Source organism: Parasteatoda tepidariorum, chromosome 10, assembly GCF_982258835.1.
Source record: "Parasteatoda tepidariorum strain Cologne lab strain chromosome 10, Ptep-v5.0, whole genome shotgun sequence".
Lineage (NCBI taxonomy): Eukaryota > Metazoa > Arthropoda > Arachnida > Araneae > Theridiidae > Parasteatoda > Parasteatoda tepidariorum.
Window position 1 is genome coordinate 100,522,740 of NC_141764.1, and position 18,092 is coordinate 100,540,831.

General features: G+C 30.0%; 1 protein-coding gene across 2 annotated transcripts in view; it reads left to right on the top strand.

Annotated features, from left to right (window-relative positions):
- Positions 1-8,861: 8,861 nt before the first annotated feature.
- Positions 8,862-18,092, top strand: part of LOC107438423 (uncharacterized) — a 183,871-nt gene continuing 174,640 nt past the window's right edge. For both annotated transcript variants that reach the window (XM_016050716.4, XM_087153503.1), the window contains exon 1: positions 8,862-9,204. The gene's annotated coding sequence lies outside the window, so the exon portion shown is untranslated. The remainder of the gene's footprint in view (positions 9,205-18,092) is intronic.

Consider the following 18,092-nt stretch of genomic DNA (forward strand, 5'->3'; position numbering starts at 1 on the left):
TTATACTAATGTTATTACTATTTGGTAAACTAATTTGTATCGCCTGATCACTTTCTTAAACGGGCAATTCAAGGGGAGTAATTGCAAGCGACGTCACACATGGGTCAGCCTATCGGGTTCGATGCACACGCGTCACGTCACTTGTGGATATCCAATTAAATTTGATCCAAATGATTCAGAGTAATACTAAACCTAAGCCTTAAAGATGTAATGACTAGCACGCCATACACAACTGCGTGATTAGACACAACCATGTAATGGGGTGCAAGTACCCCATTGTAAACGAGTCTGCCTGAAATGAAGTAAGTTTTGTCTACCGCCTCAACTGGAGACCCCTGAACTGAGATATCACCTAAGCAGCTGATTTAAATCCGCCCTTTTTTTTCAATGGAGTTTTTATGTCGCTAAAGACAGACATCATTAGACCTAGATGAGTATGTCTGAGTTTAATTAAATGAGTATGTATGACATCCTTGTACATATTTATATTGAATCTGTGATTAATAAGTGCTAATATGAAAACCTATGTGCAACCTTTCCGTTTCTTAAACATTACAAGACTTTGTCGCTCCAATTACAAATAAAAAAATTAATATCTTAAGTAAACAAACTCAAGATAAGCTATGCATTTCTTTTACACGGGGTCATAGAAAGTCCTTATTTCTTTCTTTCACATTGTTAACAAATAAATGAAATATCAAGCGTGTGAGCTGTCAAAAGCAGGAAAGCGTAAACGCACATATTTACAAATTTCTGAATGAAGATTCTTTTTTCGCGTGGACAGTGAAAAACTGAAACAAACTGAGCCATAAGTTGGGACAAATAAGGTTCAGAATAAATAGTTTGTACGATTCATATCAATAAACAGAGCTATAAGCTAACGCAAAGAGCTCGCCCTACTGTTCTACAATCAATAAACAATGTATTCTCCATTACATTTTAATTATAATCAGTCTTTTTTTGTGTGGACAATTAAAAGCTGAAGCAAACTGAGTTATAAGTTGGGACAAAGAAGGTTAAAAATGAACAGTTTGCTTGGTTCATATCAATAAACAAATTGTTCTATATTACGTTTTAATTATACTAATGCAGGTTCCTTTATAATATTTTTAATTGTTGTTCATTGAAAAATGAGCATTATACGTGCCGTTACGCTTTTTAAGTGTAATAAAATAAGCGTATACAAAGAGCAGAAAGAAGCGTTCAGTAACTTATTTTTGACCAAAAATTTTAATTTTTTAAAAAAAGGAATTATTTCTAAAATTTTTAATAACTGATTTAAATTCGTGAAATTTTTCTCTAGAATACATTTCAATAGGTTTCAACTTAGTAGCAAGCGAAGCAAGTATGGTTTGCAAAGCAAGTCATATAAGATTACATTGCAGCCTTCGGGGAATAGGGAGCATCAGCGAACAGATATGTGTAGTCCATACTAATAGCCATAACATGTAAGACTACTGTAGCACTTCTACCGTTACAATTATAGAAATCCACTAGTTTCTAACTCGATTCTATCTCGGAGTACCCTTAGGTAGAAGAAGGTTGATATGGTCGATAAGTCCTTCCCCACATTAGTGATCCGGACGGGATCTGACCACGCCTACGTCGTCAGTGAGTCCCACTTCGATTTGAACACTCCTACCTCGATAAATGGTCCGCATTGAACCTTTGCCTCTCTAATTGAGACTGCGACATGGTCCTCATCACCCTGTTGCTACTCAGTCTCGATCACCCGCAACGTCAGCCTTTATACACTCAACTATAAATGGCAAACCAGGAGCAACCATGACCGTTATGTTAATACTGATCTCACGATCAGCACTCGAAGTTCGGTGATCTTAATTCAGCTCTGCCGGCTTCTCACAAGACAGTTCATCAAATTCTACCGCATATAAAATTCTGGTGGTCAAGTACTTTAGCCTGTCTACCGCTACAATTATTAAATAGCAATTCACTAATAAATAAGACATGTTAACTCGATTCTATCTCTGGGTACCTTTAGATGGAAGAAGGTTAACATTGTCGATAACTCCTTCCCCACAACCACTATGAAACCAGCGTAGCTAAATTGAAACATTATTTTTTAATGGTTAAGAGATGACGTTTAATAACATGAAGATTAGAAGCCTTGTTTAACATTTGGCCACAAAATTTTGTTTCATACTACATTTATATTACTTGATTTTGTCTCTGCAATCGAAATTTGACTTTTGATTAGCTAGATTGATTTTGATTCTCCGATTCTACTCGAGCTCCGTGTCTGATGGGTTGATGACCCTACCAGCTTCAAACACTTCCTGACCGCTATAAGCAGAAATTTGCTCCGTATTATTGTCAATCCTAATTTACCGTCAATCGAAATTTCGTTCACTGTCCGACCAAAACTGGACTGTAACTTTATAAAATAAAAAGATTTAGCCATTTCTTGGGGCAAGATTTAACAGTACTGTAATTAGGATTTCAGTTGAAGCTCCATGTCTTGAGCCGTTGTAAAAAATTGCAGCGCCGTGGACAAAACATTTTATGAAGCCTTTTAAATATATATCATTCTGTAAGAATGATTGGATACTGAATCGCTTAGATCACTATTTGATTTTAATGTAAGTAAGTTTCTTTCTTTCCCGATGTATTCCAAAAAACGAACAACTTTATTTATTTATTTTTTTTTAAATTTTATCGATAATATTTTAGAAGCAAAACATTTAGCATTTACGAACTTAGTACTTACGGAAGTCATTGCATTTATCATAAAAAAGTTTTGCAGATATTTCCGATTTCTAAAATTTTATTTTCGTGTATAATTTCTAGGAATCTGTAGTCTTCAGAAACAATGCCTCAGTTTTTATTTAATATGATTAAAATAGTAAAGAATGTTTTTCCAATTTTCTAATCTTAAAATAAATTTAAAACAGATATTAAGGAAAAAACTCTTTTGAACTCTTCTATCCGCATTCAATGCCAGAAGAAATATATATATATATATATATATATATATATATATATATATATATATATATATATATATATATATATATATATATATATATATATATATATATATATATATATATATATATATATATATATATATATTGTGTGTGTGTGTACAATTGCTTACTTAGAACCGTGATGGCTCAGAGGATAAAACGCTGACACCTTCCAATGAGTTGAACCGGGTTCGAATCCCAGAGATGGCTGGTCGATACGAATTCTGCATCCGTCTTACACCGACCCTAGTGCAGACATAAAATACCCTCAGTGCTAGACGGATCATGGGTTCAAGTCCCCCTGCCTCCAGGCTAACTGTGGGAGGGTTTCGTGGTTTTCCTCTCCATGCAACGCAAACGCTAGTTAGTTTCATAAAAAGTCCTCCACGAAGGCAAATTTCTCGCAATATTTGATCCAGGAGTTCCCTTGTCTTCTGGATAGTGTTCAAAATTACGGAGTTGAACATTAATAGTCGTAAACCCCGAATTGGTTCGGCTGTTCAACGACGGTTATAAAATAAAATAAAATAAAATTGCTTACTAATAATGCAGGAAAACTCTATCGCCGTTTTATTGCCAATCTGTATTTCTGAATCGCCAATCGAAATTTCCTCAACTTTCCAATATAATAAATATAACTGACGAAAATATTTAATCAAAAATTTAAAAATAAAATAAAAATTCAAAACAACGCATTCGTAAAAATACTGAAAGGGAGAAAATAATTTCATTTTTTTTTTCAGGTTCAAAATGAAAATTCTGATAATTTTTCCGAAATAAACTTCTAACACCACTGGAAATTTTCTGTAGGCATTTTATAAGTGTTGCGAGTTGTATTTGTAACTCGTCAGGTTTAAAAAAATAAAATTCTTATTTACTTTTTAAGCCACATGGTAAACGTTGTTTTGAAAATAGTTATTTTATGCGTTCTTTAATTAGAAAAATATCGCTATGATATTATTACGTTAAAATTTTTTTATAGTTTTAAAAATGGGAAAAATTAAAGTCATGCTTAAAAAATAAAATAGTTCTTAAAGGAACATTTTTTTTCTCAACTTCTGGGAAAAAATTTCCCTAACGTTTATCCGACTTCAGATTCATTATTTTAAAAGGCTAAAAACAAAATGCTTTTAAATGGAAAAATATCGCATTGTCCAAAAATTCCATTAAATGCAAAGAGAATTACATTCGTGGGTGAACATTCCAAAGATGCATTGTTATTTCAAACAGTTTCTTTTTTTCTTTTTTAAAACAGACCCACTTTTTTCCACTTTACGGTATCTTCATTCTGTATGGACGCGAACGATCTGGTGCTAGATTTTGGCAATTTATCGCTCTCAGAAATTGGCGACAGAATCAATATCGGAAATAATGAATTATGTAACGAAGTAATGCAAACAAATTCTCATATTAATACCTTTATTTTTTTTACCAACAGACGAAGATTTCTTTACTTTACACATTTCACGAAATGATAACAAGATAAAAATGGGAACTAACGTAAATAGAATATAAATTTTAAAAAAATCATGTGTATAATAAATAATACATAAAAATTTATATAATTCTTATGACTTTTCGTGTAAGAAATATAAATGATGAAATTAAAAAATAGCTAAGGTTTTTTATTTCAGCTTGTTAATTCCCTTTTTCAGGACCTTTCTAACAATGTATTGTAAATTCCTGAAAATTAATCGTTACTTTTAAATTTCATCTGTGTACGCATTTAAATAGATGATTTTATTTTTCACATTAGTTCAGAAGTGTTTTTCATTACCCAAAAAAGAAACTGTTTAAGTTGTTCTTTTTTTATTAAATTATTATTATTATTATTTTAGCTATCAAGTCATATTTAGATATTTTTTTAAAATGAAACAAAGGATTTTTATATTGAAATACACCGTGAATAGATGAGGAGTGTGTATAAAATGTTAATAGGCCCGAAATTCATGCAAAAGAAGTGCTACCTCTAAATCTCGAATTCCGTTAATTTAGACATTATTTAGCTATTCTGCTGATTAACTAGGGTGATCCGTTAAAGTGCGGAATTAAGTGTTTTTCGCTATTCACATATTAACGATTTCCGTGTCGTTTGTGGGAGAAGGATCTTCCGATGATGTCGACCTATCAAAAAGTATCCCAAGATAGAATGTTCTATATACTAGTGAATTGATGTTTAATTATCGGATAGGTAGCCCCCATACTCTCCCACCAGGATTTTATCAGGGACGGAATTCGATGAACGGATACCACTAGTTAATTCAACGCGGTTTTGCGAAGGACCGGGAGAGCTGTATTAAGTTCACTGAGTTTTGAGCTTTTGTCGTGAGAGCTGCATAAAGTTGCACGTGTGGTCTCTCCCGTGTTGCTATTAGCAGTAGAGCGCGGTCAGGATCTCGTTGTGTGTAAATGAGACTGAGAAGCAACAACGCGAGGAGGACGATGACGCAGTCACAAATAGGGAGTCAAGTGTTCAATGTGGACCATCCATCGATGTAGGCGAGTTCATATAGCGTCCGGGTCACCCATATGGGGAAAGGATCTTTCTACTATGTCAACCTTCAAAAAATACTTAATAAAAGTTCATCAAAAGATAGCCCACGATTAAATCTAATTAACATGTCTTATGTACTAATGAATTGATGTTTAATTATCGGTGAGGTAGCGAACACCACACGTTAAAATTCAAAAGATTGTTTCTCGCGTTCAACTAATTTGTTGATCATTTGGTTGTATTTATTGTCTTGATTGTTTAGGTATTGCAGAATAAATAAATGACAATATGTTAATTCCTTAATAATAATACTATTTAAAACCGTTGGAATCTTTGATTTTAATTCTATCAACTAATGTGTTGTTAGTAGTCATATGAATTTTAAGATAGCGAAAAAAAAATTAGTATAGAATATTTAGTATATATTTTTAATACCGTGTTTGATCAAGCAAAGGTCTTATTTTCACTTAAATGAATTGCCTTAGTAAAAAATGTGCAGACTATCTAGGTAGTTCACAAATTACCTAGGTAATTTGAGAGGCAATATTGTGGGCACTTTAACGGATTGCCCAAGGTAATCTGCACATTATCTCGATAATTTAAAAAAAAAAAAAAAAAAAAAAAAAAAAAAAACTCATTTCTTCACTTTAGAGATAACTACAGCTAGCAATGCAGTTTCTTCGTGCAAACAATAGAATTTTAAAACTTTTTAATTTATTTTGATAATTTCTTGTAATATTCACACGAAAGAAAAAGCAAACTTTAATAACACGATCTTAAGTTATTCAAATCAGTAATTGATGCCTCGTTAATTTCGACTCAAAATTTATTTGATGATTTTATAAAACATTTTGAACATTGAATTTTCATACACGGTCAGAATTTTCATTATAAAATTACGGTAAAATAACCGATAGCAATTTTTACATCCGATGAACTGTAAATTTTACGGTAAAAAATATTTTTATGGTTTGAAAACCGTTTACACCTAGTAGGGTTAAGAAACCATAAATACGAAACTATAGTTTCTTTTAACCATTTCCGACTAGCAAGGTTTCAAATTCGCAAAAAAGACATTTAATAGGACATTGGATCTTGGCTTTATGTTAGTTGTGTTTCATTAAATGAACCGTGAAATGTGGTTTAATTAAGTTACCTGGTTGTTTCAGTAATTCATTCGCTAAAGTAAAGAGATGTAAATATGACACTTTTTAGCGTTAAGCAGCTCATGGTGCTACCATCTATGTGTGAATAAGAGTATTTGTATACCAATAGTCTAGTCACAAATTAGAGTCCTGAACACTGGAAACATTTCAAGTGTTGAAGGGAAATATTGTGGTGGTTAAAACTGGGACTAGAACCCTAGTTATTTCGGTTGTGAGATTGACAGATTAGCGCTCTTGGCTATAATATGTACCCAGCTGCGAGGAACAAAGTGACTTCATCAGGTGGGCCAAGTTGGTGCAACAAAATTCCGGTTGTTTAACAGTATTAGGTGAAAGCAATTAACAAAACAGTTTTTCTCACAGTTTACAGTTTGAATACTACCTTATTTGTGGTTATTGGACTACTTTGTTTGAATATTATGTAATAGTTTTTTCCCGGGAAATTTCCAGCAGTGTATAAAAAAAGAAAGAAAAAAAACCGAAAAATAAAGTACATTTTCTTATATAACCAAGAGAAAAACCAACTTCTGACATGCTAAAGTCAATCTGTGGAAAGCTGGAAATTCGCACTTCATTATGCAATGATTAAAGCTGTTCCTTTTCATAAAAGGGCAGTTTATCTTGAAAATATAAATTTTAAAAAAAATTTCTCTTCAACAATCCCGAAAAATTAATGTCATATTTTGTTCAAAACTTATATATCATATTTTATTCCAAATCAAAAATTCAAAATTTAGAAATAAATAATTTTTATAATAATAACAAAAAATAAGAATAAATAATTTGCGAATAAAAATAAATAATTTTTTGCTAATAAAACATATGGTTTTTAATATGCTAATTTTAAAATTAAAAATATTTCATTTTAATATGCTAATCAAAATAATTAATTTCAATGCTTCTCTTTGAATTATTATATTTAATGAAGCCATTCATATCACATATTTTTGAGGGGCAGGAAGAACCTTCTTAAGTTTGGCAATTTTAAAGGCTTTTTTAGTGTCTTTATTATTTTTTTTAAATGCAAACTTACCCCCAATCGTTACATTTAGTAAACTTATCCCCAATCTCACTTTAAGTTATTCCCAAACTTTACAATAAGAGCAATAGACTGAAAATCATTTAATCAAGAATGAATTTCTCCGTCACTTCAGGTTGCTGGATGCTCGGGGCAAACTCGGGCGATTACAAGAGTGAGAAAACCTTATTCAAATAAAAACCTTTAGAAAAATATTTATTTATGAAAATTAAAAACCATATTTTGAATTGAATTATTATGCAATTATTTGCAGAAACATATCAATAGTAAAAAAAAATCAATCATCCTCAAGCGAAACTTCTTTTCTCATTCTTAAATACTCCGCAGTGGACTGAAAGTATAGACACGGTTCCCAGTCAAACACCGAAGTCAAGCATCACTGGCTGTGGTCAGTAAGCGGGTGGGTGACCATTTTAATCAGCCTGCGTAGGGACCGAGGGTGTGCGATATCGGTCCTCGTTAAACTGTTCTCCAGTAAAGTACTCGACTTCGCACGTAGGTAGTCGTAGAATTATCAAAACAGGGGAGCCATCCCCCTAGCAGAGGATCGAAATTGCGATGGCAGTTCTTCGGATTATCCTCAGGGATGCTTCCCAATAGCCCATTGTGCAGCTCTAGCGTGACATAAATAAAGTACCTACCCAAATATCAAGAGTATTTCAATTTTATCGCACTTCTTCCTTTTTAGTATTTTAATATTTTAAAACCTCATTATACTTGTTCAGATTTCATATTATTTTCTTCTTGAAATTATAAATTTAAAAAAATTTTTTTTTTTGTAATAACAGTTCATTAGTCTTGAATCATTCAATTTCGTCAACTGGATGTCTTCTTATTGGCTGGGTGCCTGGCCGATTGTTTCTCCCCTCTTCTCTGCATCCCTCTGTTCTCCATCCCCTATCTCTCCTAATAATGAAAACGAATGGAACATCGTTTATGTGCAAAATATTTAATATAAATATTAAATAGCAAATAATCCTTTCAATAATCCGACTATAATTTTTCGCTTTGACGACGAAAAGGCAAAATTCATTCCTGGGGCTGTAATGAATGTGAGAAAAAGGGGTTAGAAACATTCCTTTGTCACTAACAAACCGGGATCACAATCGCTCCCAGGAAAATGTCACCTTCTCACCTCACATGATAGGACCGTGAATGATCGCCAAATTTCTCTCGCCAAAATCACCGGCAGCAACTGAAGGAGGGCAACCTTCTTCCCTCTTCACGGATCAAACATTCTCTTCCGAAAGAGAAGAAAACTCAGAGCAAGCAACGCAGTCGAATCGGGGAGTGTGTTTTTTCGAACGATTTTTTTATATTTATTATTCTACGCGATTGTTTTGAAGAAAAAAAAAATTGATTTGCCTCCACAGAGATTACTCGCGTGGTGGTGATAACTCTGGATTACACTTCGACACCCCCCCATGCGTTTTTGAACAATGTAAATATCTTCACTCTTAAAACATTAATTTTCTTTTGGATTACACTGAAGGAATTTGAGAGATGATTTCTAAACAGGTAGGATAGCTTTGACTCTAGTGATGCATCGTTATTTGATTTTAAAATAATGATCGATATAGCTCTGCATATATCGATATGCGTATGATTTCTCATTTGAAATGGTGTTATTCGAATTTAATAATGCCATGAATGTCAGACATTGATTTTGAGTTGTGCAAACGGTATTATGTGCCGTTTGTTTACTAGTCCGCTACAATTTTTAACAAGTTATTTTCAAATGAAGCAATATAATTTTTTAATTTTTAAAAAAAATGAAATAAGGAATTTTCGCCTAACTATAAATTAAAGAATATCTGTTTATTAATTTATGCTTGTGTAAGAAATTTTTATCTACTATAAGAAATGCACTAAAATATATTGTAACATTTTTCATAATTTACAAACAGTCTCTGTAGATATCTTATTTTTAACTAATATATTTTTACCTAAAAAACATGTTGATAGTTCTAATTCCAATAGAACTAAAGGTAAAATTGAAAAATAGAAAACAATTTGGAAATGCTACCATTTAATAAAATCGTTTACTCAAAGTAATGTGTTCTTTTTTCTCAGTTAATGAAGCACTATATAAAGTACATTAAGTACTATATGCAGTATTTAGTATCTCATTTGACACGACTTAAGGAATGTAATTTGTTACAAATAGGTTACCGAAAAATCAAAGTATTTGCTCTATTGAAGCTAAAGTTTAAAATTGAAAATTAGAAAACGATTTCTAAAATTCGCCATTTTATGGATCAAAGAAGTTTTTTTTTCTTTCTCCGCAGTTTAAATAAAGTAATATTATTACCATATATAAGTCATTTATAACAATCTTTTGAGCAATATAAGTAAAAAAAATCATGCAAGCGTTAAAGAAACGAGTTTTTTTCCTCAGTTATAATTATTATCTTCGAATTAATAAAGACATAGCATAGCTCGTTTTGGCTTGCGAATTATTTTAAAAGAAAGAACACTTTGTAAATTCAAAATTTGAGAACCCACTTCACCATGTTGCTTATAACAGGAGATTAAGCAAAATGTATTTGCTTTCAGAAAGAGATATGCTAAAGACATTTAACTATCATATTCTACGCTATTTTGTTGCACATAATATAGTTTCATCATTATAACTTTCTAACAACTTATTAAAGAAACGTTTAAAGAATCTGTTAAGATGCATTTACAACACTTTTTTGCAACTTAATATTTTTTTTTTTCTACAAATTAAAAATTTAAAAACAAATCTGTAAGGAACATATCCAAAAATTTGAATGTTTTGAAGGAAAAAATTCGTTGCATTTACACATCAGGAAATAGTGTTTAGCACTCGATTGTATTTGAGCCAAAACCGAGATTTTAAATTATTTTATTGGTTGTTTAAGTTTCCAAATTTTACTCTTAATAAAACGTGAATGCAATGAACTGCAGTTAACATCCAATGACATAAATGACACGATTCTAGTGTACTGATAAAAATTGAGGAATCTGCTTAACCACAATATTTACTGCGACCTTAAAAGGTTTTTAACTGAACACAACGTTTCCGATCAATTTAAGCCATTTTATCGGGTAATCTAATATAACTTTATATGGTTGGCAAGGGCACTTTAATATGGTTGCATTTTGACACCATATTACTTCAAATTCACAGGATATTATGGTTCTGTGTCCTTTAAAGTTTCTAATTGTATTATACAACCGTTAAACTATAAGTAAATATTAAATATATTTTCACTTAAATGAAAGTACACAAAGTAGTGCAATTGCCTTTTAAAAAGTAATTGTACTACTTTGAATTGAAAATGCTTTCAGTTCATCAATGTATGTCTTAATAATGTAAAGGACTATAAGTAGACACAATGGAAATTAGTGTTTGAATGATTATATCTAATTATAAATAAATGAAAAAAATATGAGGATATTCTTCGGAATCGATTCTCAAAAATTGTAAAAAGCCGAATGAATTATTGAACTGTCCAAATCTTTTCTTTGCCTCTATGCAGCAGAATTCTAATACAAGTATGACCATAGTTCTTTATTTTGCTTCTATCTGTTAGAATTCTAATGCATGTAAGCCCATAGGTCTTTTTTTTGCCTCGATATTTCAGAATTCTAATGCATGAATACCCAGATCCCGGTTCGCATCTACCAAAATTTTAATGCTTGTAAGTATGCCCATAGATCTTTATTTCGCCACTATCTATCAGAATTATGATAAATAAATATATCCAATACACCTACACATTAAATATGCATATATAGTGTCATAACTTATCATTCCGCTGAATGTCATACTCGAGTGAAAGTAACAAATCATTTATTTTTCACATGACTGAGTTCGAACATTTGTATCCAATCCTTTTCTACATAATATGTAGTGAAATTATTCGAAACAGCTTGCTTTTCAAACTAATCAACTTCCGAATGGATGTCATTGCAAAACAAATTACCACCTATATCCGTTTTTTTCAATTCCGAGTTGGAACAATGCTTTTTAATATATCTGATATATAAACTGTCAAAATAGAATTACTTTCATTAACGAAATTGTATTTCTTATCGCAATTTTTAAACTCGGATACCAATTTTTCAATTATTTTTACTGTGTAATGTTCTTTCGAATACTAAAATAATTACGGCAATTTCGTGTGCGTATCATATTGAATGCATTGAAATTGAATCATTAAAAATCTTTTTCAACTCACAGGGGTATTTTTTTAAAAAAAAGTTATATATAAGTGAAAATACTGATTAAAATTTAAGAGAAGATTCATATCACCCTAACGAGTTGGAAAAGTTGTTAGCAATGGTAGGAACAAATATACTAAAGCAATAAAAACGTTCGCATTGTAAGAATTATTGTGACAACTCAACATAACATGAATATGAGATAATTTTAAATCATTTATTTATTATGTAAAAGGTATTGAAAAGTATGTCTTTTTGTGTATTTTTTTTAAAAAAAGAGGATTAAAACACATTTTAAAATTATGATTTCAGAATAAAAAAACGTAATAATAAATAAGGGTATAAAGGTTTTCTATTACTCTGTGTTCTCCCTAAGTATTCTTAGAAGGTCGGCTTACCCTTTGATCTTTATAAATGAGCCCTCTTTGCCCTTATACTAAAAATAAGCCGTCATCTCTTAAAAACATTGTCTTTTATTTATATTCCGTTTTTTAAAAAATTAACTGTTACAATAATAACTACGCACACAAATTATCTGCGTTTATAGGTTTAATTCTGATTGATATATTACAAATATTTACTTTGTTAGGGTTATTCTCAACTGGTTAAAGTTTTTTAAGTTACTCTTTTTTCAATTGGGTACATTAATATTTTAGGTGATTTTAAATTTTTTAGTAAATACCTTTATTTTAAAAAAAAAATGCACCTGCAAATTTTTATTTTCTATTCATTTTCAGTATAAAATATAGAAAAATCTTTTAAGGTGCTTATCAAGAAACATTTTTTTCAGTTTACATTTTCTGAAAAAACAGATGTATGCACAGAGATTGTCTCTTAGCATGTCTCTCATTATCATTTATGAACTAAATTTTTTTCTCTTATTTTAAAAATGAGTGAAAATTACTTTTTGAAATATACGTATAAAATAGTATAAAACAGTAACTTAAAAATTTTTGAGGATCAAATTCAGTTATATTGCATGATATTACGCATTTTGATCAAATGTTACGGTGGTAATTGAGTACCTCTTTCAAAACTCAAATTGTCCTTTTGTGTGAGGAAGCACCTTTTTCTTATTTATAGGTAGAACTATGTATTAAGTTTTTATTGACTCGCTTTTGTACCCGTGTGGAATCTTTTAATCACAGCTAGACCAGCTAGAGTGCTCAAAATAAACTACCAGAATACTCTTACCCTGTGAAGTATGACAATGCAAGTTTAAATCGTTTTCTGACCAAAAAAGAGTAGAAATTAGAACATTATCGCCCAAAGAAATTTAGAGTCCATCAAAATTTTAGCCAATATCCTACTAGCTAGGGTGCTTTGATTTCTAACCTAAATGTTGTACTGGATGATAAGACAAGTTTCGACCATTTCTTGACTTCTTAAAACAGAATAATTATCACTAAACAGAATGATTCTCAATCGAATTTTTTTGATAAATTATTGGCAGACAGCGAAACAAAAATAAAAGCAAAGAAAATAAAAACGGAACTCTTAAAAAAAATCGAAGTAAAAAGAAGCTGAATATGCTTGTAGTATTATTTTACTTTCCCACAACGGGGATTTCAAGAACCAATAGTTATAAAGCATAACATAGGGCGACATTAGAAAATGTTGCGACTGGCCAGTGGGCAGTTGTAGTATTTTTTAGGGTGGCCATTTTTTCAGAAATAATTTGTTTTTAATAGTTTAAAAAACTGTTTATGTTAAGTATTTTTAAAGCATTTCTCAAAATAAGGTAACTATTACAAAAACCCATTCTAAAATTTTACGAAACAAGCCTGAAATTAAGTAATTTTCAGAATACTGTAAATTATTCATAATAATTTCATACTTATTAAAAAAACTGATGAAAAAAAATGCACATGGTGAACATTTTCGAAAAAAAAAAGGAAAATTTTTAAATTTACATTTGTTCTATTTAAACGCCTTGTAATCGATGGTGATCGTTCATGTCCCTCTATGAAGTATAAGTAATTATAAATATTCATTTTAAAAACTCCCAAGTGATTTTCCTTAAATGTTTGTAACATTTTATAAGGAAATATTTATCCAATGTATGTTTTTCAATGTTATTTCGTGAAAAACATTTATTTTTACCACTTTTAAACCAAAAAAAAAAAAAAAGTTTTCAAAAAGTACCGGTTTTTCAAAATTGGAATTTCAATTTTCAACAAACCCCATGTTTATCGTAAAATGTTTATGTATAGAACCTTAACACTACTTCGTTAACATATTCATCATTTGAAGTATTTTTTGTAAAAGCAAAATGTAAAAGACGTTGAGTATTTTTCTTCTTCTCAAGGCTCGCATATAAATTGCTATTTAATGCTTGGAAAGAAATAGGTGCGCCAATGATGTATTTCGAAACTAGGCACTTTGTCGCTGATGCATATGAAAGAATTGCAAAGAATTGTAGGGTCCATAAAAAATGAAGTTAAAAAGCTATTTGCCCTATACTTCTTACCAAATACCAAATGAAAATTCGTAGCAATAATTGCCGAAAGAAATGATCAAAACGCTACGTATATTTATAATAGAATCCGCATGAACTGTGAGATATAAAGTGAAGTTTAAAACTCGTGATTTAAAATTTTCACGTGCTAATGACATATTAAAAATATTGAATAGTTTTTATTTCAACCAAATAAAAAAAGGATAAATGTACCTCAATGATATATTAATTCTACTGCTACAGATCTAAATTTCTCATAAAATCACAACTTACAGTCATATTTTATTAAAATATAGAATAAAATGTTCTAAAATACGCTTCAAAAGTGAACTCTTTTTTAAATTTTCTTTAAAATTTTCCCATTTCAGAACTATTTTTTATAATAGCGATTTGAAACTCTATCTAAATTCTGTCATAACGGATTTTTTTATTTGCCAACATGTTAGAAGGGCATCGTTTGAGAATAATTCTTCAGAAAAGAAGGGGAAAAAAATTCGAAATCAAATTTTTTGCTTCCCAAATAAGTGTCGCAGCGACTCAGTTATAGGTCGCAGTCAAAATCGGATAATGAGGAAAATACAAGACTAAATTATAATTGATATTAATTTAAATGCAAATACGAAATCAATTTTATTGGGAGAAGATGAGACTGTCTTAAAATCGATATTAATTTTAATGAGAAATTGAGTTAATTTTAAAGAAGGATTAACAAGACTAAGTTAAAATCAATATTGATTTGAACTTAGGAATTAAAACTAATTGATTTTAACGGAATCGAGTATATTTAAATGAAGGAAAAAGGAACTTAGTGCATCAATTTTAATTTTAATGCAAATACAAAATGGAATATACTTTTGATGTTGAAAAAGCGAGATGAAGTTAAAAGCAATTTATTACCATTAATAGCTATATGATTTTTTTTTAAAAAGGTGGATGCATGACATCGTTTGATTTATTTGAGGAAAAATGTTTATTACGAGAATGAAGACACTTCCTAGATAAGTTTGTGAGTCGATTTTATTTAGGAAGCTTCTAAGTAACCTTACCTTAGTAAGTTTGTAGAGAAACTAAAGAACAAGCGTGCAATTGCAGCATTTTTTACAGTTATGTAAATATTCGTGGAATACGGGTAAAATTGCGAGACTTTTCAAAAATTATAATTATTCTTATTTGAATCTAAGAAAATCCAAGCTGTATAAATCGTAACTACGTAATTCTCTTTACGCAATGTTTTCACAATTGAGAGATAAATTGAAAAAAAAAAGAAAGAAAAACGAATTTTTTGCGAAACTAATCGCATTTAAATTGCGTTTTGACGCAATTACTAAGCATCCGTGCCCAGAAAAAGATCATGCATGCCCAGTGCATGTGAGATCGATTCAATGGAAAGAGAATTAAAAGTAAATTGCTACGCCAAGAAAGGTTGGTGATGTATCATTGCTTTAATAGCGATGTAGACCATTTTTCAGAAAAAAAAGTTTTCAAAACTGCCACCTACATCAGCCTGCACGATTAATGGAGGCGAAGTTTAAGGAAGAAAACAAAGCAGTTTTCTTCACTGGGATGGCGTGCCAAAACAACATTACATTACTGAAAAACTACCACCGGAGTTGGAAAACAAATAAAAATGGCTGGACAACACTTAGAAGAGTTTAAGTTTTTAGACCTTCATTCATAACGTCTAGTCATTTTTAAAGGTGATAATAGACCTACTAAAAATAAATTTGCTTCAAAAAACAAGGAACAAGTAAACAATTATAATTTAATAATTCGGATAAATAAAATATGCACTACGTAGGAGTTATCTCTGGCATTTGGTTTCAAACAAACGATATATAAAAAATTTACTATAATAGCAAACAAACAATATAAGAACTATCTACGGCGTTGGGTTTCAAAAAAACCTTACATGGGTGTTATCCGTTTTGTCTAGTTATCAAACAAATAATATAAGAATTATCCTTGCTGTCTATTTTGCAAACAAACAATTTAAGAATTATCTAGTTTCAAATAAACAATGTATGGCGTTTGGTTTAAAAATAAACATTGTGATAATCATCTGATGTGGGGTTAATCCAGATTTTTTCAGAAGAATCTGTTTTTCTGAAATTATTAAAGACTACTTTTAATCTAGTAAATGTGTCTAAATAGATTCTTGATTTAATCAAGATGTTTTTTGCCGGTACACGAATTTTTTTTTATTCGGCGACGTTTAACAAACTGCTTTCCTATTTCGCATTTTCTTAAAAAAATTTAATAAATAAAACAGAAAGGAAAACTTGATTCTTAACTGTTTATTAGTCCAAGTAACAAATTGACCTTAATAATACCTTATTTCACATTAAAAAAAACAAGTTTCTAATACAAAAAATAGAAAAATAAGAAAAGAGTCTATAAGTTTTAGGTATGCAAACATTGTATTAGATATTTTTTTTAATTACGGTAGCCCCATAATTTTAATCGTGTAATAATTAGCAGCAGTGTGATTTTTAATGTAATACAATTCTTGGATGAATTTCCGTAGTATCAAACTATGGAAAAATAAATGAAAAAAATATTCCCAGTGGCTTCTTATCTTAAAAGAGACTAGACAGGTTAATAATTGCAAAATACAAATTCCATGACTTTAAAATCCTAATTACTCATCATTATTTGAGTCAAAGATAAAAAAGCTAGTTATGAAGGGGCGTTGGCGAAATAAAATTCTTCGGGCACACCCCAAACGTCCTTCGTACTTTATAAGTAAAAGCCAACATAAAAGAAAAAGAAATAAAAGGGTTAAAGTATGTTAATAAACCTAATCATTTATATTTAATTGATATAATTACCTGTGTTAAAATATTTAATAAGATATAAAAGGTGTGAATTCCTGCAGTAAATAATTGGTTAAACCAATATATATATATATATATATATATATATATATATATATATATATATATATATATATATATATATATATATATATATATACATACATACGAAAAGGAATAAAAAGAAAAGAGAGAAAAACAAAGAAGAAAATTTAATAAGTTTTTTTACTGCTCATAAGCTGCAAGTATATAGAACTCATTATTAAGAAAATATTTTAAATCATTCTTGAAAGATTCATTTGAATTCACTACTCGCTTTATGGATTACGCTTTGTGTCTTGTTCAGTATTTTTCTTATATTTTATATTCTGTTTTTCGCTTGATATATTTTATTTCGTATATTTTTCCCTTAAGGTGTTTTATTTTATTTCAAAAAAATTTTGAGTGCTCCTCACGCTATTGTATTGATATATTTTGCTTTGGTTATATTAATGCAATATTAGAAAGCACTTCTTTCTGCGGATATAGTCGTGTGAGCTGATAACGAGATTATATCTTTTCTTTATTTTGCTTTCCGGTTTTGTAATAATAATTTTTTTCAAATAAATAAAATGCATGCGCATATATGTAAAGACAAGATGTTTGCATACATATTTATTATATGTAAAGACAAATGAGTTGATACAAATATCTATAGTTTTATTCATATATATATATATATATCAACAATATTTTTTAACGCCGTATAAGACGTAAAACATTTTCGTATAAATTCTTACACCACTTTTCAGCTTTTTATTTGTTTATTAGTTAATGAAGCTTGAAGAATTTTTTTTTTGTTGAAAGTTTGCAATTTGATTGATGAAACATTTTCTGCTTACTTAAACATGTATTCATACTTCCTTGTTTATGATTTTTTATAAATAAGAAAGTGGAGTTCTGTG